Genomic DNA, 21,918 nt, shown 5'->3' on the forward strand with positions numbered 1-21,918 from the left:
ACGGAGAAAACATCACCAGAGCCCACAATCACAGAACCACCCATCACTGGGCTGCGAATGTACCCTTTGAGGTACGAGTGTTGAAGATGTTAAACAGGAAAAGTCTTCAGGAGGTTTCATCAGGCAAAAGGAAGATTCTCGGGGGATACCAGCCTGTGCCTCGTGAGAGAGGGTCTGCGAGACTTGTAGAAAATGCTGTGCCACTACCTTTTCTGTGAGTGAAATGTGCCCAGCGTCCCTGAAGGAAAGCTGCTCTTGATGACTGATGGCCAGGGACATGGAAAGACTTCAAGCTGAGCCAGGAGCCTATGTCTCAGGGAGGGTGGCTGCAGGACAAAGACCTATAAAGCATGTGTCTACAGGTCCCATGGTGTAATGGTGAGCACTCTGGACTCTGAATCCAGCGATCTGAGTTCAAATCTCAGTGGGACCTTGTGGAAGGTTTTGTCTCCCTCAGACCTTTCTCAGCATGCTTACACCTTGACAGCCTTGCTTTTGCTGTTGAGTCAGTTGTGTCATGCACTTTGATCTGGATCATTGGCCCTTGCACCCACTGTGCTTCCTTGCACCCTCTGTGCTTCCTTGCACATGTTGGCTGCTCCTGCGTGAGGGCATGCATGAGTTTCTCATCAAATCATGCAACACCTGAGGTGTAAATCAGAAAGTCAAAGTCCAGGCCAAGCAGGGGACATTTTTCCTGACCTTGCCTGATTCTATGTTGGACACCTCCAAAGATGGAGAATCTTCAACTCCCTGAGCAACCTTCTCCCATCTCTGACCACCAATGCCTCTGGCAGCAGCCAGAGTTCCAACTCTGCCCACTGCTTCTTGCTCTCTCAGTTTCTCTGGGGCTTTTCTGTTTCTCTTTGCCAACTTGATCCTTGCCAATTGCTACTCGTTCAGTTCAGGGAGCTCCAGCAATATATTGCAGTAGTCCATGCTTGGGACATGTCATGAGAGACAGCAGATCTCTCCTTGCACAGCAGGTAGTTAAGTGGAGGGGGAGGAGAACAAAGCACCACGAGTCTTCAGATATGCTGCACACAGTCTTTAATCAGAAGGAGCAAATGCAGGGGCACAGAACAGAGACCAAGAAAGATGTCTGCAGGGTTCAGGGAGGCACAGAGAACCACCAGTTTCCAAAGGACAAGTTGGACACAAAGCGGTTCACTTTTCCCATTCTGCTCCACCTGGTGGTATTCCCAGGCCACCAAGAGCAGTCCCTGATTCTGCAACTCCCCCCACATCAGTAGGAGGTTCAGTAAAGCTGAAGAGAAGGAGCCCTTTCTCTCAGGGGCTCAGGGCTAAGCAGAGCCAGAGAAGGTAGAGCAAGGCCTGCCCTGCAGTGAAAAGCAGGAGGCACAGCACCATATTGGCAGGTGGGAAGAGGACACCCAGCTCATCTGGAAACCGTGGCCATGTTCCTGCTCATACAGGGTGCACATCTTCCTTCTGGCTCCAATGTGGATGATCTGCCAGCTTCAGCAGTTGAAACTGCAGCGAGGGGGAGGCAGACACAGGCCTGACCCCCCCAGACCAAGGGAGCCCCCAGAAGAGATGGGAACCCCACCAGTGCTGAGGGCGCTCCCAACCGCAGCTGACAGAGAGGATCCCACGGCTGTGCTCTGCGGGAAAGAGGTGAGGATGGGGCCCGGCAGGGTCACCAACACCGGGGAAGCCTCGATGGCAATGGTCGAGTCAGCACAGCGGGCGACACAGGGCTCACTGCAGCTGCTTGCAAGTGGCGTTGGGCCACAGGTGCCACAGGGGCGTGGGGGACATGGTCTGAAGCAAGACATCTCTCGGTGAGCGAGGCAAAGCTGAAACACAGAGCAGGCAGGGAGCACAAATCTCAATATTAGCGTGTCCTTGTCTTTTTCGTCCTCTGCGGGTAGATCTTGGTTTAAATACACGCAGTGACTTTGCAACATCCAGAGCCCTCAGTGCCCCAGCAGGCTGCATGGAACTGGAAGACTGGCCCCTTTTGTAACAGGACCCAGTTCACTGGGGTTAAAGCCCCTGTGGACTGCCTGATCACACCCCATCTCCAGAGCAAACAGTGCTGCATTGAAGACAGCTCTGCATGCATTGGCCATTTGGTTAGAGACCATCTGATGGACATGCAAATTCTGGTGAGCAGACATCCCTGCATCTGAGCCCCACTGATCCTTTCTGCTTGGAAAACCCTCCTCTTCCCAGCTCCCCCCAGTCACCTCCATGAAAAGGACAGAAGTCTCAGGGGCTGACTGCTTCTATTGCAGGGCTGAGCGGAAGCAGCCCAGTATCAGCCTGAGTAGGCACCAGCACAGAACTTCAGTCCACAGAGAGAGATAGAGCAGACTCAGGCTTACCTTGTTCTTAGAGGAAAGGGAAGCAAGAGAGGAAGATGCAGAGCCTGGAGTAGAGCAGGCTTTTATGCTGTGTTCCAGAGCCCTAGGGGGAATCAACATTCCTTGCTCATGAAGCACCTGAACACGTAGTAGCTGCTGCTTGCCAAGGCCTCACTGGGGATGACGCCCTTGCATCTTTCATCTAAAATGCTGTGCTCCCTCTTTCTATCACTGAACATCAGAACAACTCATCTTTGCCCTGCCTTTGTAAAATCGATCAACTCAGATGTCTCAGGCATGTGCAGAAGGATATTTAGAGTGTGTTTCTATCCCTCTACCTTGTTAGTGTTGAGTGCGGCTATCGGTCATGGTGAAATTCAGTTATGAGATCAGCTCAAGGGCTTTCCTTTCAGGCACTACGGATAACATGAAGAGACATGCTCCCCACAGGTCATTGTAGGGACACAGGATACTCTGAGTAAGCTCAATCAGAAGGTCAAGACTGCATGAACCCATACGTGAAGTGAAACTCAGCTTTTTCAATGATGTGGCAAATCTCAACAGCAAGGAAGGACTATTGTACACCATAAGGAACTTTTCTGTGGGAAGGAGTGATGGCCGTTAGCGCCCTGCACATGCTCATCAGGCTCTACCACGGCCTGGTTTTGTGATGAAAGAGATGCCTGCCATCTTCCCTGCGTGGGACCCACACCCAATTTGACCTGTTTTGTTCAGCAAGGGCATCCCAGAGACCAGATGCCTGGATGGCCTGCTTTTGAGGAGAGGTTCAGGCATGGGACCAGAAGGTCGTAGACCATTTTTCTGGGTCAGGAATGGGGTGGCCAATTCCATGCATTTCAAATTACAAAGGGACATCGGATCAGTCTCCCAGTGCAGCTGCTGGGAGGCCTTGTGATGTGGAAGAGCTGGGAAAACCCCGGAATTGCAGGCTAACATGAGCCACGCTGCTGTTGACTTCAGTGGAGATGGTGCCTCAGTCTCACATGTGTCAGGGACAGTAGAGCTCATAGCTTCAGGTGCCAGCTTCATCAAAGACCAAAACAGGTCAATGAGTGTGTGGGTTCCTTTCGGGAAGGATGCGGCATCTCTTTGATCACCCTCCAAAGTGCTGATTTCCTTGTTTCCAAAGGGTTCTCCACTTCTCAAAGATGAGCCCATGCCCCTGGTTAGAAGAAGTCTTAGGGCATGGTATAGTCATCAAGGGAGGTAACTATAGGGATGCCATAGATAATTCTCTTGAAAGAGAGCTGCCTGACACACTGGCCTGCTACCTATCATTTTCAATCTCCCTTTGTTATCTGAGCTGGTGGGCAGTAAAAACTGCCTGTGGCAAAGCCTAAGGAGGCATTGTCTCCTCTTAGGTCCTGACCCCGACAAGGTACTTCAACCACCAAGACATCTGTTGGCAAAGTGACACAGCAATCCAAAAGCAGTCCAGGATACTACTGGAGTCTGTTGTGGACTACTTCCTTGTAGAGGTGATGGAGAATTTGATCAGAGGAGAGACACTGCTAGCCCTGCTCCTTACTAGTGCAGAAGAACTTAGCAGAGAGGTCAAGACAGGAGGTTGCCTGGTCAGCAGCAATCATGTCTTGGTAGAATTCTCAGCCTTGAGAGGTATAGGGTAGGTAAAAAGTAGAGTCAGGACCCTACACTGTAGAAAGGCAAGCTATTGGCTGCTTAAGGCGCTACCGTGTGCGATCCATTGGCACTTGTCCTCAGAGACAAAGGATGCCGAGAGCTGGGACATATTGAAAGACATTTTTCTGAAGCCTCTAGAAATAACAACATGCAAGAAGTCGGACAGGATAAGCAGGAGTCAAGCTTGGGGAAGGCAAGGCCTGGTAGACAAACTGAACCAAACTGAACCATACTGAACGAAACCAAACAGAACTAAACGAAACAATACTAAATTAAGCTAACATAACCTAACCTAACCTAACCTAACTTAACCTAACCTAACCTAAACTAAAATTAAAACATACCAAATATGCACAGGCAGTGAAGGCAGGGATAAACATCCAGGGCATTTTACAGGGAATGTCATGGACGTGTATGGAGGGCATCAGGAAAACTAAAGCATAGTTGGTGCTGAACTTGTCTGGGGCCACGAAAAATAACTAGAAGGCATTCTTCAGGTACATAGAACAGCAAAGGAAGGTGAAAGAAGTTGTAGCCCCACACTTCAGGTGAGCCAAGCGGGAGGCCTGTCTGTGACCAGCATGAAGAAGGTGGAAGTTCAAGACCACGTCAGGAACTTGAAAGTGCACAAGTCCTTTGGGAACTGAGGAGATGCACCCAAGAGATCTGCAGGAACTGTCAGAGGAAGTTGCTAAACCACTATTCATCAAAATAGTGAAGTTGTAAAATGCCCAGTGGCCGGAAAACGGGAAATATAATCCCCCAGATATATAAAGGGAAGAAAGGAAGACCTGGGGAACTGCGGGACGGACACTCTCACCTCTGTACCCTCAACAGCAAGAAAGGACCATTGTGCACTATGAGGAAATTCCCTGCTGGAAGGAGTGATAGCCATGAGTACCTTGTTTAAATTCATCAGGCTCCACCACAGCCTGGTTTTGTGACGACAGAGATGCCCGCCATCTTCCCTGAGTGAGACCCACACCCAAATTGACGTGTTTTTCTCAGCAAGGGTGTCCCAGAGATCAGATGCCTGGATGGCCTGCTTTTGAGGAGAGCTGCAGGGAAGGGAACCAGAAGCTCATTGTTCTCTGTCAGAGCTGGGGTGGCCATTTCCATGCATTTCAAATTACAAAGGGACATCGGATCAGTCTCCCAGAATAGCTGGGAGTCCTTGTGATGTGGAAGAGTTGGGAAAACCCCTGAATTGCAGGCTAACATGAGTCACGCTGCTGTGGACCTCAGAGAACACAGTGCCCTGGATGCAGGCAAGCCAGCCTTGCCAGAGCTCATAGCCTCAATCCTCCAAAAGTTCTGCTTCCTCAAAGGCATTTCTGCCTTTGTCATCACAATTACTCTCAGGTGCTCTGAGAGATGGACTCGAGGACCTTTAGTAGGTTGAGATGCAGGGAAGCCTGTAAACACTGTGCTAACACAAATGCCACAGACAACCTCACCATGCAGACTGTTTTCTGAATGTCAGCAGAGGAAGGACTGTAGCTTGTTTTGCTTTAAGCAACTGTTGAACTAGAAAAGGCTTGAGTAGCTTTGTCGCCTTCAGACTGAGAGTCCCATTCTGAGAGGCTCTTCTTTTTCCTTGGTCCATAAGCCATAAGCTGCAAGAGACATGAAGTTGTCTCAGCTCTTAGCTGCCAGGAACTGTGCTGTACCCAGGTTGAGGATGTCCCTGCAGTGCCGTTTCCTGAACAGGGTGAGTCAGCGTCTCCAGGGTGCCTGGAGATAACACAGAGAGGTCTTTGATTCATTACATGTGCAGTGAAAGTCCTGGCTAGAAATCTCAAAGTGAAGCAATGCCCTGAAGCTCCCTGAGACCCAGTGTCATTGCACAGTGTCGTGGTTTAAACTAAGTCCCCCAACTCCCAGAGAGTTAGGAAGGAGAATCCAAGGAATGTAGCCCCCACGGGTTGAGATAAGAACGGTTTAATAGCTAAGGCATAACACAATAATAATGATACAGCCGATAACAAGCGAAAAGAATACAACACCCCACCAGCCACTGACCCATAACTCACTCCACCCTGCCCGGCCGAGCACCGCGTCCTCCCTCCTCCATTTTCCTCCAGAGGTCCACCCCTCCAGCTCTCTCTCCCAGTTGCCTCCTGGGCATCACGTGCTATGGTATGGAATACCTCATTGGCTAGCCTGGGTCAGGTGTCCTGTCTCTCCTTCCTCCCGGCCTCCCCTCCTCCCCGGCAGAGCATGTGCTCAGAAAAGGCCTTGAACAAAAAACACCCTCAAAACATGCCAGCCACCAAACAACTGCTCCCAGCCCAGAAGTCAAAACACAGCACTGCACCAGCCACAAGAAGGAGAAAAAATGACTGCTACTGCTCAAACCATGACACACAGGCACTGTGATCTGTGCGGCAGAGAGGGTTGCATCAGGTAGTTGTGGCCGAGTGGTGAAGGCGATGGACTAGAAATCCATTGGGGTTTCCCCGCGCAGGTTCGAATCCTGCCAGCTACGGTGAACAGCTGTTTTTTGGGTTGCTACCAAATGACCAGGTTTCTGCAGTGGTTTGCAGCTCCACAGTGTGCCTGGTGCCCAGGCAGACAGTTAAAGCCCTTTCCCTCTTGGTCTTGTCCTGATTGAATGGTAAACTCTACTCCCATTGACAAGGTAGGCACTTGAGGTGAAGACTATGGACCTGGGCTGAGTATGGGCCATGAAAAGAGCTCAACTGTTGCTGGGTCTTGAGTACAACTGAAGAGTCTGGGGGCGTGGAGGTATTGTGCCTGACCAGTCCCCACCAGGCTCAAAAAGAACAACCTTTCCAAGGGGGCTTTCCAAATTTAACTGAAGGATGAGATGATGAGAGGTGAGTGTGATCTCTGCCCTCCTGTTCTGGGAAAGATGGCAAAAAGGGACACGGCAATGGCTGTGATATCAGGAGACCATCCCCTGTCTCCACCAATCCTGGTGGGTGGGACAGAAAAGAGCCAGACACTTCCCAGAGGTCTTCTTTCAGTTGCATGCCCAGCTGCCCATCCTAGAGCAGCGGCAGATGCTGGGCTTCAGGTAGCCTGCCTGCGTGGTTTAGCATCTTAAGGAAAAAGGAAACTCTGAGAAGCACATGCAGGAAGAGCCTTCAGAAAGAGGAGAGAAACGCACATTGCTGGCACATGGTCGATTCCCTGTAGCCATGCCACTGAGGCTGGGGAAAACATTGCAAGGGAGAAAGAATCTCAGAGAGATAGTCAGCACGAATAAATGCAGAAAAGGCAGTGGAAAGGACACCTTACTGTGCTCACATCTGCACCCCTATGCCAGCCCTCTCTATCCCGCTTTTGCTTTTCCCTCCTCTGCCTGGTTGCTGCATGCTCTGGCCAGCAGAGTTGGCAGGACAGGAATGGTTCCAGGCACAGAGAAAAGGGGTTTCTCTGGCTCCATGGCAAGCTGCACGGTGTCAGGCGCAGCCCTGCTCTGTCAGGCAGCAGTAAGGCCAGGGGTGCGCAAGGTGGGAGTACAAGTCAGGGAAAGGAGTGTGGTGTGAATGTGTAAAACAGACCTTTGGACAGATGTGAGGAAAGATGGCGTTTTATGTTGGTGTTTCTGTTTCTCACTACATGAATCTGTTTTAACCAGCAACAATTTCCACACCACCCTGAATGTCCCAACTCCTCCACCAAGGTAAGCCTGGTTGGCCCACAAGTGTTTTTGCTAAGCTGTGTTTTTCAAAGTCATATTTGTCCTGACCCATCCTCTTTTCAGCTCTCTGCATCTCTACCCAGAGCCTAGAAAGGAGTGAACAGCTGGTTGGGGGCTTGTCTGTGACTGCACCACCAAAGGTGCGTAGCCACAAAGGCACATCCACGTGCATAGTACGTGCAGAGCTGGTACAGGAATGAACGCAGTCTGCAGGAGGCACCGTTACTAGCACCCAGCAGCGAGAGTGTCCCGCATCCAAGATGTCACTCCCAGGGAACAAACACAGACATCCCAGCAGCTTGAAGTCCTTTGCATGCAGGGGGCTGGAAGAAGGACTGGAAGGGAGCGGCCAGGCGCTTATGTGGAGAGCCAGTAGACAGGTCACTTTGTGACCTGGCAGAGTAAGGCAGGCAGATTGGCAAGTGGAGGAGCAGGAGGCAGTAGTGCCCCCATGAGCACTGCTGGTATAGTCGAGAGCATAGCTGCCTTGCAAGTATTTCGTCCACATTTGAATCCTGGCCAATGCAGACAAGCTTTTCCTCAGCCTGGCTCCAGGGTGCCTTGCTTCTCCTGTTCCAGAGGAATCCTTCTTCCTAGGATGTTGCCCTGGGTTCAGCAGTAGCAGTCATTTTTCTCCTTCCTGGTAGCTGGTGCAGTGCAGTGTTTTGAATTTTGGACTAGGAACAGTTGCTGATAGCACATATGTTTTGAGTTACTGCTCAAATGTTTGGTTTGTCCAAGGCCTTTTCTGAGCCTCATGCTCTGCCAGGGACGAGGGGAGGCCGGGAGGAAGGATAGACAGGACACCTGACACAGGCTAGCCATAGAGGTATTCCATACCATAGCATGTCATGCCCAGGATGTAACCGGGAGTTACCTGGAAGGCCTAGGACTCTGGGGGGATGGAGGAGGTATACGTCGGTGCTCGGTCGGGCAGGGTGGGGTGATGTATGTGTCAGCGGCTGGTGAGGTGTTGTATTCTCTTCACTTGTTATTTCCTTTATCATTACTAGTAGAAGTAGTCGTAGCAGTAGTGGTTTGTGTTATACCTTAGTTATTAAACTGTTCTTATCTCAACCCATGGCAGCTACATTCTTTAGATTCTCCTTCCCAGCTCTCCGAGAGTTGGGGGAGCAAGGGGGGCAGTGAGTGAATGAGCTCTGTGTGGCTTGGTTTTAAACCACGACAGACGTTCAGGTCCCATGGGGCACTGGATCCACTCCCCTCTGCTGCCTTGCCTTGTGGCTAGTGCTCTGGGCACCACCAAGCCAAGCAGGCACCAGCCAGGTTTTGAGCATGGCCCAGCTTGGGAAATTCAGGGTGCAGGGGCTGCTTTGGACCACTGATTGATCCTCAGGGTGTCGTGAAGCATTGGAGCAGGTGCCCAGAGAATATGTGGATTCTCCTTCATGTTGGGTATCTCACTCAAGTTTCCCTAGGGCTCAGGCACTGAGCTGCCTGCTCAAGCTCTGGGGCTGCCCCTGCTTCAACTTTACCCTCTATCAATCCTGCTGGTTGGAAGGCATTTCAGGGGTCACAGTGCATTCCCCTTCCTCAAGCAGGGAGCTTCTTCTCACTGTATGCATGCACTCTTCTTTGGTGGGCAATGTGGTGGTCAGATATCATGAGGAAAAAAACCCTCAGGCTCACAGCAAAATGCACCTGAGTCTGGAGCCATCTCAGGAGAGCAAACGGTGTTCTCCATGAGGGAGAGGCCAATCTGTGGCACAAGGTGACAGAGTGTCCCTGAAAGAAAGGACAGGGTTTGAAGTCAGCCTAGACTGTCCCAGCAGAGGAAGGCAGCCCAGCTTGTGCAACACATAAGAAATTGCTTTGGGTCATCCTGCTAGCTGGTTTTGCAGTTGAACCATGTCCAGGGCCCTCTGTCATGATTGCCCCATTTGTCAAGGTCAGGATCTTGGCTAGGAGTGCAACTGAGAGTAAGGATACCTGGGCAAAGGCTGCTTAGTATGAGCTACAGGGCGAGAAACTGGACACACCGTAACTTCGAGTGGCAGATTGAGAGGCTGCTCAACATGCATGGTTGAACGGAGAAAACATCACCAGAGCCCACAAGCACAATCACAGAACCACCCATCACTGGGCTGCGAATGTACCCTTTGAGGTACGAGTGTTGAAGATGTTAAGCAGGAAAAGTCTTCAGGATGTTTCATCAGGCAAAAGGAAGATTCTCGGGGGATACCAGCCTGTGCCTCGTGAGAGAGGGTCTGTGAGACTTGTAGAAAATGCTGTGCCACTACCTTTTCTGTGAGTGAAATGTGCCCAGCGTCCCTGAAGGAAAGCTGCTCTTGATGACTGATGGCCAGGGACATGGAAAGACTTCAAGCTGAGCCAGGAGCCTATGTCTCAGGGAGGGTGGCTGCAGGACAAAGACCTATAAAGCATGTGTCTACAGGTCCCATGGTGTAATGGTGAGCACTCTGGACTCTGAATCCAGCGATCTGAGTTCAAATCTCAGTGGGACCTTGTGGAAGGTTTTGTCTCCCTCAGACCTTTCTCAGCATGCTTACACCTTGACAGCCTTGCTTTTGCTGTTGAGTCAGTTGTGTCATGCACTTTGATCTGGATCATTGGCCCTTGCACCCACTGTGCTTCCTTGCACCCTCTGTGCTTCCTTGCACATGTTGGCTGCTCCTGCGTGAGGGCATGCATGAGTTTCTCATCAAATCATGCAACACCTGAGGTGTAAATCAGAAAGTCAAAGTCCAGGCCAAGCAGGGGACATTTTTCCTGACCTTGCCTGATTCTATGTTGGACACCTCCAAAGATGGAGAATCTTCAACTCCCTGAGCAACCTTCTCCCATCTCTGACCACCAATGCCTCTGGCAGCAGCCAGAGTTCCAACTCTGCCCACTGCTTCTTGCTCTCTCAGTTTCTCTGGGGCTTTTCTGTTTCTCTTTGCCAACTTGATCCTTGCCAATTGCTACTCGTTCAGTTCAGGGAGCTCCAGCAATATATTGCAGTAGTCCATGCTTGGGACATGTCATGAGAGACAGCAGCTCTCTCCTTGCACAGCAGGTAGTTAAGTGGAGGGGGAGGAGAACAAAGCACCACGAGTCTTCAGATATGCTGCACACAGTCTTTAATCAGAAGGAGCAAATGCAGGGGCACAGAACAGAGACCAAGAAAGATGTCTGCAGGGTTCAGGGAGGCACAGAGAACCACCAGTTTCCAAAGGACAAGTTGGACACAAAGCGGTTCACTTTTCCCATTCTGCTCCACCTGGTGGTATTCCCAGGCCACCAAGAGCAGTCCCTGATTCCGCAACTCCCCCCACACCAGTAGGAGGTTCAGTAAAGCCAAAGAGAAGGAGCCCTTTCTCTCAGGGGCTCAGGGCTAAGCAGAGCCAGAGAAGGTAGAGCAAGGCCTGCCCTGCAGTGAAAAGCAGGAGGCACAGCACCATATTGGCAGGTGGGAAGAGGACACCCAGCTCATCTGGAAACCGTGGCCATGTTCCTGCTCATACAGGGTGCACATCTTCCTTCTGGCTCCAATGTGGATGATCTGCCAGCTTCAGCAGTTGAAACTGCAGCGAGGGGGAGGCAGACACAGGCCTGACCCCCCCAGACCAAGGGAGCCCCCAGAAGAGATGGGAACCCCACCAGTGCTGAGGGCGCTCCCAACCGCAGCTGACAGAGAGGATCCCACGGCTGTGCTCTGCGGGAAAGAGGTGAGGATGGGGCCCGGCAGGGTCACCAACACCGGGGAAGCCTCAATGGCAATGGTCGAGTCAGCACAGCGGGCGACACAGGGCTCACTGCAGCTGCTTGCAAGTGGCGTTGGGCCACAGGTGCCGCAGGGGCGTGGGGGACATGGTCTGAAGCAAGACATCTCTCGGTGAGCGAGGCAAAGCTGAAACACAGAGCAGGCAGAGAGCACAAACCTCAATATTAGCGTGTCCTTGTCTTCTTTGTCCTCTGCGGGTAGATCTTGGTTTAAATACACTCAGTGACTTTGCAACATCCAGAGCCCTCAGTGCCCCAGCAGGCTGCATGGAACTGGAAGACTGGCCCCTTTTGTAACAGGACCCAGTTCACTGGGGTTAAAGCCCCTGTGGACTGCCTGATCACACCCCATCTCCAGAGCAAACAGTGCTGCACTGAAGACAGCTCTGCATGCATTGGCCATTTGGTTAGAGACCATCTGATGGACATGCAAATTCTGGTGAGCAGACATCCCTGCATCTGAGCCCCACTGATCCTTTCTGCTTGGAAAACCCTCCTCTTCCCAGCTCCCCCCAGTCACCTCCATGAAAAGGACAGAAGTCTCAGGGGTTGACTATTCCCATTGCAGGGCCGAGCGGAGGCAGCCCAGTATCAGCCTAAGTAGGCACCAGCACAGAACTTCGGCCCACAGAAAGAGATAGAGCAGACTGAGGCTTACCTTGTTCTTAGAGGAAAGGGAAGCAAGAGAGGAAGATGCAGAGCCTGGAGTAGAGCAGGCTTTTATGCTGTGTTCCAGAGCCCTGGGGGGAATCAACATTCCTTGCTCATGAAGCACCTGAACACGTAGTAGCTGCTGCTCGCCAAGGCCTCGCTGGTGATGATGCCCTTGCATCTTTCATCTGAAATACTGTGCTCCCTCTTTCTATCACTGAACATCAGAACAACTCATCTTTGCCCTGCCTTTGTAAAATCGATCAACTCAGATGTCTCAGGCATGTGCAGAAGGATATTTAGAGTGTGTTTCTATCCCTCTACCTTGTTAGTGTTGAGTGCGGCTATCGGTCATGGTGAAATTCAGTTATGAGATCAGCTCAAGGGCTTTCCTTTCAGGCACTACAGTTAACATGGAGAGACATGCTCCCCACAGGTCATTGTAGGGACACAGGATACTCTGAGTAAGCTCAATCAGAAGGTCAAGACTGCATGAACCCATACATGAAGTGAAACTCAGCTTTTTCAATGTTGTGTCAAATCTCAACAGCAAGGAAGGACCATTGTACACCATAAGGAACTTTTCTGTGGGAAGGAGTGATGGCCGTTAGCGCCCTGCGCATGCTCATCAGGCTCTACCACAGCCTGGTTTTGTGATGAAAGAGATGCCTGCCATCTTCCCTGCGTGGGACCCACACCCAATTTGACCTGTTTTGTTCAGCAAGGGCATCCCAGAGACCAGATGCCTGGATGGCCTGCTTTTGAGGAGAGGTGCAGGCATGGGACCAGAAGGTCGTAGACCATTTTTCTGGGTCAGGAATGGGGTGGCCAATTCCATGCATTTCAAATTACAAAGGGACATCAGATCAGTCTCCCAGTGCAGCTGCTGGGAGTCCTTGTGATGTGGAAGAGCTGGGAAAACCCCAGAATTGCAGGCTAACATGAGCCACGCTGCTGTTGACTTCAGTGGAGATGGTGCCTCAGTCTCACATGTGTCAGGGACAGTAGAGCTCATAGCTTCAGGTGCCAGCTTCATCAAAGACCAAAACAGGTCAATGAGTGTGTGGGTTCCTTTCGGGAAGGATGCGGCATCTCTTTGATCACCCTCCAAAGTGCTGATTTCCTTGTTTCCAAAGGGTTCTCCACTTCTCAAAGATGAGCCCATGCCCCTGGTTAGAAGAAGTCTTAGGGCATGGTATAGTCATCAAGGGAGGTAACTATAGAGATGCCATAGATAATTCTCTTGAAAGAGAGCTGCCTGACACACTGGCCTGCTACCTATCATTTTCAATCTCCCTTTGTTATCTGAGCTGGTGGGCAGTAAAAACTGCCTGTGGCAAAGCCTAAGGAGGCATTGTCTCCTCTTAGGTCCTGACCCCGACAAGGTACTTCAACCACCAAGACATCTGTTGGCAAAGTGACACAGCAATCCAAAAGCAGTCCAGGATACTACTGGAGTCTGTTGTGGACTACTTCCTTGTAGAGGTGATGGAGAATTTGATCAGAGGAGAGACACTGCTAGCCCTGCTCCTTACTAGTGCAGAAGAACTTAGCAGAGAGGTCAAGACAGGAGGTTGCCTGGTCAGCAGCAATCATGTCTTGGTAGAATTCTCAGCCTTGAGAGGTATAGGGTAGGTAAAAAGTAGAGTCAGGACCCTACACTGTAGAAAGGCAAGCTATTGGCTGCTTAAGGCGCTACCGTGTGCGATCCATTGGCACTTGTCCTCAGAGACAAAGGATGCCGAGAGCTGGGACATATTGAAAGACATTTTTCTGAAGCCTCTAGAAATAACAACATGCAAGAAGTCGGACAGGATAAGCAGGAGTCAAGCTTGGGGAAGGCAAGGCCTGGTAGACAAACTGAACCAAACTGAACCATACTGAACGAAACCAAACAGAACTAAACGAAACAATACTAAATTAAGCTAACATAACATAACCTAACCTAACCTAACTTAACCTAACCTAACCTAAACTAAACTAAAATTAAAACATACCAAATATGCACAGGCAGTGAAGGCAGGGATAAACATCCAGGGCATTTTACAGGGAATGTCATGGGCGTGTATGGAGGGCATCAGGAAAACTAAAGCATAGTTGGAGCTGAACTTGTCTGGGGCCATGAAAAATAACTAGAAGGCATTCTTCAGGTACATAGAACAGCAAAGGAAGGTGAAAGAAGTTGTAGCCCCACACTTCAGGTGAGCCAAGCGGGAGGCCTGTCTGTGACCAGCATGAAGAAGATGGAAGTTCAAGACCACGTCAGGAACTTGAAAGTGCACAAGTCCTTTGGGAACTGAGGAGATGCACCCAAGAGATCTGCAGGAACTGTCAGAGGAAGTTGCTAAACCACTATTCATCAAAATAGTGAAGTTGTAAAATACCCAGTGGCCGGAAAAGGGGAAATATAACCCCCCAGATATATAAAGGGAAGAAAGGAAGACCTGGGGAACTGCAGGACGGACACTCTCACCTCCGTACCCTCAACAGCAAGAAAGGACCATTGTGCACTATGAGGAAATTCCCTGCTGGAAGGAGTGATAGCCATGAGTACCTTGTTTAAGTTCATCAAGCTCCACCACGGTCTGGTTTTGTGACGACAAAGATGCCCGCCACCTTCCCTGAGTGAGACCCACACCCAAATTGACGTGTTTTTCTCAGCAAGGGTGTCCCAGAGATCAGATGCCTGGATGGCCTGCTTTTGAGGAGAGCTGCAGGGAAGGGAGCCAGAAGCTCATTGTTCTCTGTCAGAGCTGGGGTGACCATTTCCATGCATTTCAAATTACAAAGGGACATCGGATCAGTCTCCCAGAATAGCTGGGAGTCCTTGTGATGTGGAAGAGTTGGGAAAACCCCTGAATTGCAGGCTAACATGAGTCACGCTGCTGTGGACCTCAGAGAACACAGTGCCCTGGATGCAGGCAAGCCAGCCTTGCCAGAGCTCATAGCCTCAATCCTCCAAAAGTTCTGCTTCCTCAAAGGCATTTCTGCCTTTGTCATCACAATTACTCTCAGGTGCTCTGAGAGATGGACTCGAGGTCCTTTTGTAGGTTGAGATGCAGGGAAGCCTGTAAACACTGTGCTAACACAAATGCCACAGACAACCTCACCATGCAGACTGTTTTCTGAATGTCAGCAGAGGAAGGACTGTAGCTTGTTTTGCTTTAAGCAACTGTTGAACTAGAAAAGGCTTGAGTAGCTTTGTCGCCTTCAGACTGAGAGTCCCATTCTGAGAGGCTCTTCTTTTTCCTTGGTCCATAAGCCATAAGCTGCAAGAGACATGAAGTTGTCTCAGCTCTTAGCTGCCAGGAACTGTGCTGTACCCAGGTTCAGGATGTCCCTGCAGTGCCGTCTCTTGAACAGGGTGAGTCAGCATCTCCAGGGTGCCTGGAGATAACACAGAGAGGTCTTTGATTCATTACATGTGCAGTGAAAGTCCTGGCTAGAAATCTCAAAGTGAAGCAATGCCCTGAAGCTCCCTGAGACCCAGTGTCATTGCACAGTGTCGTGGTTTAAACTAAGTCCCCCAACTCCCAGAGAGTTAGGAAGGAGAATCCAAGGAATGTAGCCCCCACGGGTTGAGATAAGAACGGTTTAATAGCTAAGGCATAACACAATAATAATGATACAGCCGATAACAAGCGAAAAGAATACAACACCCCACCAGCCACTGACCCATAACTCACTCCACCCTGCCCGGCCGAGCACCGCGTCCTCCCTCCTCCATTTTCCTCCAGAGGTCCACCCCTCCAGCTCTCTCTCCCAGTTGCCTCCTGGGCATCACGTGCTATGGTATGGAATACCTCATTGGCTAGCCTGGGTCAGGTGTCCTGTCTCTCCTTCCTCCCGGCCTCCCCTCCTCCCCGGCAGAGCATGTGCTCAGAAAAGGCCTTGAACAAAAACACCCTCAAAACATGCCAGCCACCAAACAACTGCTCCCAGCCCAGAAGTCAAAACACAGCACTGCACCAGCCACAAGAAGGAGAAAAAATGACTGCTACTGCTCAAACCATGACACACAGGCACTGTGATCTGTGCGGCAGAGAGGGTTGCATCAGGTAGTTGTGGCCGAGTGGTGAAGGCGATGGACTAGAAATCCATTGGGGTTTCCCCGCGCAGGTTCGAATCCTGCCAGCTACGGTGAACAGCTGTTTTTTGGGTTGCTACCAAATGACCAGGTTTCTGCAGTGGTTTGCAGCTCCACAGTGTGCCTGGTGCCCAGGCAGACAGTTAAAGCCCTTTCCCTCTTGGTCTTGTCCTGATTGAATGGTAAACTCTACTCCCATTGACAAGGTAGGCACTTGAGGTGAAGACTATGGACCTGGGCTGAGTATGGGCCATGAAAAGAGCTCAACTGTTGCTGGGTCTTGAGTACAACTGAAGAGTCTGGGGGCGTGGAGGTATTGTGCCTGACCAGTCCCCACCAGGCTCAAAAAAGAACAACCTTTCCAAGGGGGCTTTCCAAATTTAACTGAAGGATGAGATGATGAGAGGTGAGTGTGATCTCTGCCCTCCTGTTCTGGGAAAGATGGCAAAAAGGGACACGGCAATGGCTGTGATATCAGGAGACCATCCCCTGTCTCCACCAATCCTGGTGGGTGGGACAGAAAAGAGCCAGACACTTCCCAGAGGTCTTCTTTCAGTTGCATGCCCAGCTGCCCATCCTAGAGCAGCGGCAGATGCTGGGCTTCAGGTAGCCTGCCTGTGTGGTTTAGCATCTTAAGGAAAAAGTAAACTCTGAGAAGCACATGCAGGAAGAGCCTTCAGAAAGAGGAGAGAAACGCACATTGCTGGCACATGGTCGATTCCCTGTAGCCATGCCACTGAGGCTGGGGAAAACATTGCAAGGGAGAAAGAATCTCAGAGAGATAGTCAGCACGAATAAATGCAGAAAAGGCAGTGGAAAGGACACCTTACTGTGCTCACATCTGCACCCCTATGCCAGCCCTCTCTATCCCGCTTTTGCTTTTCCCTCCTCTGCCTGGTTGCTGCATGCTCTGGCCAGCAGAGTTGGCAGGACAGGAATGGTTCCAGGCACAGAGAAAAGGGGTTTCTCTGGCTCCATGGCAAGCTGCACGGTGTCAGGCGCAGCCCTGCTCTGTCAGGCAGCAGTAAGGCCAGGGGTGCGCAAGGTGGGAGTACAAGTCAGGGAAAGGAGTGTGGTGTGAATGTGTAAAACAGACCTTTGGACAGATGTGAGGAAAGATGGCGTTTTATGTTGGTGTTTCTGTTTCTCACTACATGAATCTGTTTTAACCAGCAACAATTTCCACACCACCCTGAATGTCCCAACTCCTCCACCAAGGTAAGCCTGGTTGGCCCACAAGTGTTTTTGCTAAGCTGTGTTTTTCAAAGTCATATTTGTCCTGACCCATCCTCTTTTCAGCTCTCTGCATCTCTACCCAGAGCCTAGAAAGGAGTGAACAGCTGGTTGGGGGCTTGTCTGTGACTGCACCACCAAAGGTGCGTAGCCACAAAGGCACATCCACGTGCATAGTACGTGCAGAGCTGGTACAGGAATGAACGCAGTCTGCAGGAGGCACCGTTACTAGCACCCAGCAGCGAGAGTGTCCGCATCCAAGATGTCACTCCCAGGGAACAAACACAGACATCCCAGCAGCTTGAAGTCCTTTGCATGCAGGGGGCTGGAAGAAGGACTGGAAGGGAGCGGCCAGGCGCTTATGTGGAGAGCCAGTAGACAGGTCACTTTGTGACCTGGCAGAGTAAGGCAGGCAGATTGGCAAGTGGAGGAGCAGGAGGCAGTAGTGCCCCCATGAGCACTGCTGGTATAGTCGAGAGCATAGCTGCCTTGCAAGTATTTCGTCCACATTTGAATCCTGGCCAATGCAGACAAGCTTTTCCTCAGCCTGGCTCCAGGGTGCCTTGCTTCTCCTGTTCCAGAGGAATCCTTCTTCCTAGGATGTTGCCCTGGGTTCAGCAGTAGCAGTCATTTTTCTCCTTCCTGGTAGCTGGTGCAGTGCAGTGTTTTGAATTTTGGACTAGGAACAGTTGCTGATAGCACATATGTTTTGAGTTACTGCTCAAATGTTTGGTTTGTCCAAGGCCTTTTCTGAGCCTCATGCTCTGCCAGGGACGAGGGGAGGCCGGGAGGAAGGATAGACAGGACACCTGACACAGGCTAGCCATAGAGGTATTCCATACCATAGCATGTCATGCCCAGGATGTAACCGGGAGTTACCTGGAAGGCCTAGGACTCTGGGGGGATGGAGGAGGTATACGTCGGTGCTCGGTCGGGCAGGGTGGGGTGATTTATGTGTCAGCGGCTGGTGAGGTGTTGTATTCTCTTCACTTGTTATTTCCTTTATCATTACTAGTAGAAGTAGTCGTAGCAGTAGTGGTTTGTGTTATACCTTAGTTATTAAACTGTTCTTATCTCAACCCATGGCAGCTACATTCTTTAGATTCTCCTTCCCAGCTCTCCGAGAGTTGGGGGAGCAAGGAGGGCAGTGAGTGAATGAGCTCTGTGTGGCTTGGTTTTAAACCACGACAGACGTTCAGGTCCCATGGGGCACTGGATCCACTCCCCTCTGCTGCCTTGCCTTGTGGCTAGTGCTCTGGGCACCACCAAGCCAAGCAGGCACCAGCCAGGACTGAGCATGGCCCAGCTTGGGAAATTCAGGGTGCAGGGGCTGCTTTGGACCACTGATTGATCCTCAGGGTGTCGTGAAGCATTGGAGCAGGTGCCCAGAGAATATGTGGATTCTCCTTCATGTTGGGTATCTCACTCAAGTTTCCCTAGGGCTCAGGCACTGAGCTGCCTGCTCAAGCTCTGGGGCTGCCCCTGCTTCAACTTTACCCTCTATCAATCCTGCTGGTTGGAAGGCATTTCAGGGGTCACAGTGCATTCCCCTTCCTCAAGCAGGGAGCTTCTTCTCACTGTATGCATGCACTCTTCTTTGGTGGGCAATGTGGTGGTCAGATATCATGAGGAAAAGACCCCTCAGGCTCACAGCAAAATGCACCTGAGTCTGGAGCCATCTCAGGAGAGCAAACGGTGTTCTCCATGAGGGAGAGGCCAATCTGTGGCACAAGGTGACAGAGTGTCCCTGAAAGAAAGGACAGGGTTTGAAGTCAGCCTAGACTGTCCCAGCAGAGGAAGGCAGCCCAGCTTGTGCAACACATAAGAAATTGCTTTGGGTCATCCTGCTAGCTGGTTTTGCAGTTGAACCATGTCCAGGGCCCTCTGTCATGATTGCCCCATTTGTCAAGGTCAGGATCTTGGCTAGGAGTGCAACTGAGAGTAAGGATACCTGGGCAAAGGCTGCTTAGTATGAGCTACAGGGCGAGAAACTGGACACACCGTAACTTCGAGTGGCAGATTGAGAGGCTGCCCAACATGCATGGTTGAACGGAGAAAACATCACCAGAGCCCACAAGCACAATCACAGAACCACCCATCACTGGGCTGCGAATGTACCCTTTGAGGTACGAGTGTTGAAGATGTTAAGCAGGAAAAGTCTTCAGGAGGTTTCATCAGGCAAAAGGAAGATTCTCGGGGGATACCAGCCTGTGCCTCGTGAGAGAGGGTCTGCGAGACTTGTAGAAAATGCTGTGCCACTACCTTTTCTGTGAGTGAAATGTGCCCAGCGTCCCTGAAGGAAAGCTGCTCTTGATGACTGATGGCCAGGGACATGGAAAGACTTCAAGCTGAGCCAGGAGCCTATGTCTCAGGGAGGGTGGCTGCAGGACAAAGACCTATAAAGCATGTGTCTACAGGTCCCATGGTGTAATGGTGAGCACTCTGGACTCTGAATCCAGCGATCTGAGTTCAAATCTCAGTGGGACCTTGTGGAAGGTTTTGTCTCCCTCAGACCTTTCTCAGCATGCTTACACCTTGACAGCCTTGCTTTTGCTGTTGAGTCAGTTGTGTCATGCACTTTGATCTGGATCATTGGCCCTTGCACCCACTGTGCTTCCTTGCACCCTCTGTGCTTCCTTGCACATGTTGGCTGCTCCTGCGTGAGGGCATGCATGAGTTTCTCATCAAATCATGCAACACCTGAGGTGTAAATCAGAAAGTCAAAGTCCAGGCCAAGCAGGGGACATTTTTCCTGACCTTGCCTGATTCTATGTTGGACACCTCCAAAGATGGAGAATCTTCAACTCCCTGAGCAACCTTCTCCCATCTCTGACCACCAATGCCTCTGGCAGCAGCCAGAGTTCCAACTCTGCCCACTGCTTCTTGCTCTCTCAGTTTCTCTGGGGCTTTTCTGTTTCTCTTTGCCAACTTGATCCTTGCCAATTGCTACTCGTTCAGTTCAGGGAGCTCCAGCAATATATTGCAGTAGTCCATGCTTGGGACATGTCATGAGAGACAGCAGCTCTCTCCTTGCACAGCAGGTAGTTAAGTGGAGGGGGAGGAGAACAAAGCACCACGAGTCTTCAGATATGCTGCACACAGTCTTTAATCAGAAGGAGCAAATGCAGGGGCACAGAACAGAGACCAAGAAAGATGTCTGCAGGGTTCAGGGAGGCACAGAGAACCACCAGTTTCCAAAGGACAAGTTGGACACAAAGCGGTTCACTTTTCCCATTCTGCTCCACCTGGTGGTATTCCCAGGCCACCAAGAGCAGTCCCTGATTCTGCAACTCCCCCCACACCAGTAGGAGGTTCAGTAAAGCCAAAGAGAAGGAGCCCTTTCTCTCAGGGGCTCAGGGCTAAGCAGAGCCAGAGAAGGTAGAGCAAGGCCTGCCCTGCAGTGAAAAGCAGGAGGCACAGCACCATATTGGCAGGTGGGAAGAGGACACCCAGCTCATCTGGAAACCGTGGCCATGTTCCTGCTCATACAGGGTGCACATCTTCCTTCTGGCTCCAATGTGGATGATCTGCCAGCTTCAGCAGTTGAAACTGCAGCGAGGGGGAGGCAGACACAGGCCTGACCCCCCCAGACCAAGGGAGCCCCCAGAAGAGATGGGAACCCCACCAGTGCTGAGGGCGCTCCCAACCGCAGCTGACAGAGAGGATCCCACGGCTGTGCTCTGCGGGAAAGAGGTGAGGATGGGGCCCGGCAGGGTCACCAACACCGGGGAAGCCTCAATGGCAATGGTTGAGTCAGCACAGCGGGCGACACAGGGCTCACTGCAGCTGCTTGCAAGTGGCGTTGGGCCACAGGTGCCGCAGGGGCGTGGGGGACATGGTCTGAAGCAAGACATCTCTCGGTGAGCGAGGCAAAGCTGAAACACAGAGCAGGCAGAGAGCACAAACCTCAATATTAGCGTGTCCTTGTCTTCTTTGTCCTCTGCGGGTAGATCTTGGTTTAAATACACGCAGTGACTTTGCAACATCCAGAGCCCTCAGTGCCCCAGCAGGCTGCATGGAACTGGAAGACTGGCCCCTTTTGTAACAGGACCCAGTTCACTGGGGTTAAAGCCCCTGTGGACTGCCTGATCACACCCCATCTCCAGAGCAAACAGTGCTGCACTGAAGACAGCTCTGCATGCATTGGCCATTTGGTTAGAGACCATCTGATGGACATGCAAATTCTGGTGAGCAGACATCCCTGCATCTGAGCCCCACTGATCCTTTCTGCTTGGAAAACCCTCCTCTTCCCAGCTCCCCCCAGTCACCTCCATGAAAAGGACAGAAGTCTCAGGGGTTGACTATTCCCATTGCAGGGCCGAGCGGAGGCAGCCCAGTATCAGCCTAAGTAGGCACCAGCACAGAACTTCGGCCCACAGAAAGAGATAGAGCAGACTGAGGCTTACCTTGTTCTTAGAGGAAAGGGAAGCAAGAGAGGAAGATGCAGAGCCTGGAGTAGAGCAGGCTTTTATGCTGTGTTCCAGAGCCCTGGGGGGAATCAACATTCCTTGCTCATGAAGCACCTGAACACGTAGTAG

At 51.2% G+C, this 21,918-nt stretch overlaps 3 long non-coding RNA genes and 5 other non-coding genes across 8 annotated transcripts; 5 read left to right on the forward strand and 3 right to left on the reverse strand.

The window, feature by feature from the left end:
* Positions 1-361: 361 nt before the first annotated feature.
* TRNAQ-CUG (transfer RNA glutamine (anticodon CUG)) lies at positions 362-433 on the forward strand. The gene has a single exon. It is a non-coding gene; the product is annotated as a tRNA-Gln (tRNA).
* A 600-nt stretch (positions 434-1,033) lies between these two features.
* Positions 1,034-2,423, reverse strand: LOC117436682 (uncharacterized). The gene is made up of 2 exons (XR_004550011.1): positions 2,352-2,423; positions 1,034-1,820 (listed from the first exon to the last, which is right to left on the reverse strand). It is a non-coding gene; the product is annotated as an uncharacterized lncRNA (long non-coding RNA).
* A 3,975-nt stretch (positions 2,424-6,398) lies between these two features.
* On the forward strand, positions 6,399-6,480 carry TRNAS-AGA (transfer RNA serine (anticodon AGA)). Its single transcript has one exon. It is a non-coding gene; the product is annotated as a tRNA-Ser (tRNA).
* A 3,597-nt stretch (positions 6,481-10,077) lies between these two features.
* TRNAQ-CUG (transfer RNA glutamine (anticodon CUG)) lies at positions 10,078-10,149 on the forward strand. Its single transcript has one exon. It is a non-coding gene; the product is annotated as a tRNA-Gln (tRNA).
* A 600-nt stretch (positions 10,150-10,749) lies between these two features.
* On the reverse strand, positions 10,750-12,138 carry LOC117436680 (uncharacterized). The gene is made up of 2 exons (XR_004550010.1): positions 12,068-12,138; positions 10,750-11,536 (listed from the first exon to the last, which is right to left on the reverse strand). It is a non-coding gene; the product is annotated as an uncharacterized lncRNA (long non-coding RNA).
* A 3,980-nt stretch (positions 12,139-16,118) lies between these two features.
* TRNAS-AGA (transfer RNA serine (anticodon AGA)) lies at positions 16,119-16,200 on the forward strand. Its single transcript has one exon. It is a non-coding gene; the product is annotated as a tRNA-Ser (tRNA).
* A 3,596-nt stretch (positions 16,201-19,796) lies between these two features.
* On the forward strand, positions 19,797-19,868 carry TRNAQ-CUG (transfer RNA glutamine (anticodon CUG)). Its single transcript has one exon. It is a non-coding gene; the product is annotated as a tRNA-Gln (tRNA).
* Positions 19,869-20,468: 600 nt separating this feature from the next.
* LOC115945410 (uncharacterized) lies at positions 20,469-21,857 on the reverse strand. Its single transcript, XR_004079756.2, has 2 exons — positions 21,787-21,857; positions 20,469-21,255 (listed from the first exon to the last, which is right to left on the reverse strand). It is a non-coding gene; the product is annotated as an uncharacterized lncRNA (long non-coding RNA).
* Positions 21,858-21,918: the final 61 nt, after the last annotated feature.

The sequence above is a fragment of the Melopsittacus undulatus genome, chromosome 9 (assembly GCF_012275295.1).
Source record: "Melopsittacus undulatus isolate bMelUnd1 chromosome 9, bMelUnd1.mat.Z, whole genome shotgun sequence".
Taxonomy (NCBI): Eukaryota; Metazoa; Chordata; class Aves; order Psittaciformes; family Psittaculidae; genus Melopsittacus; species Melopsittacus undulatus.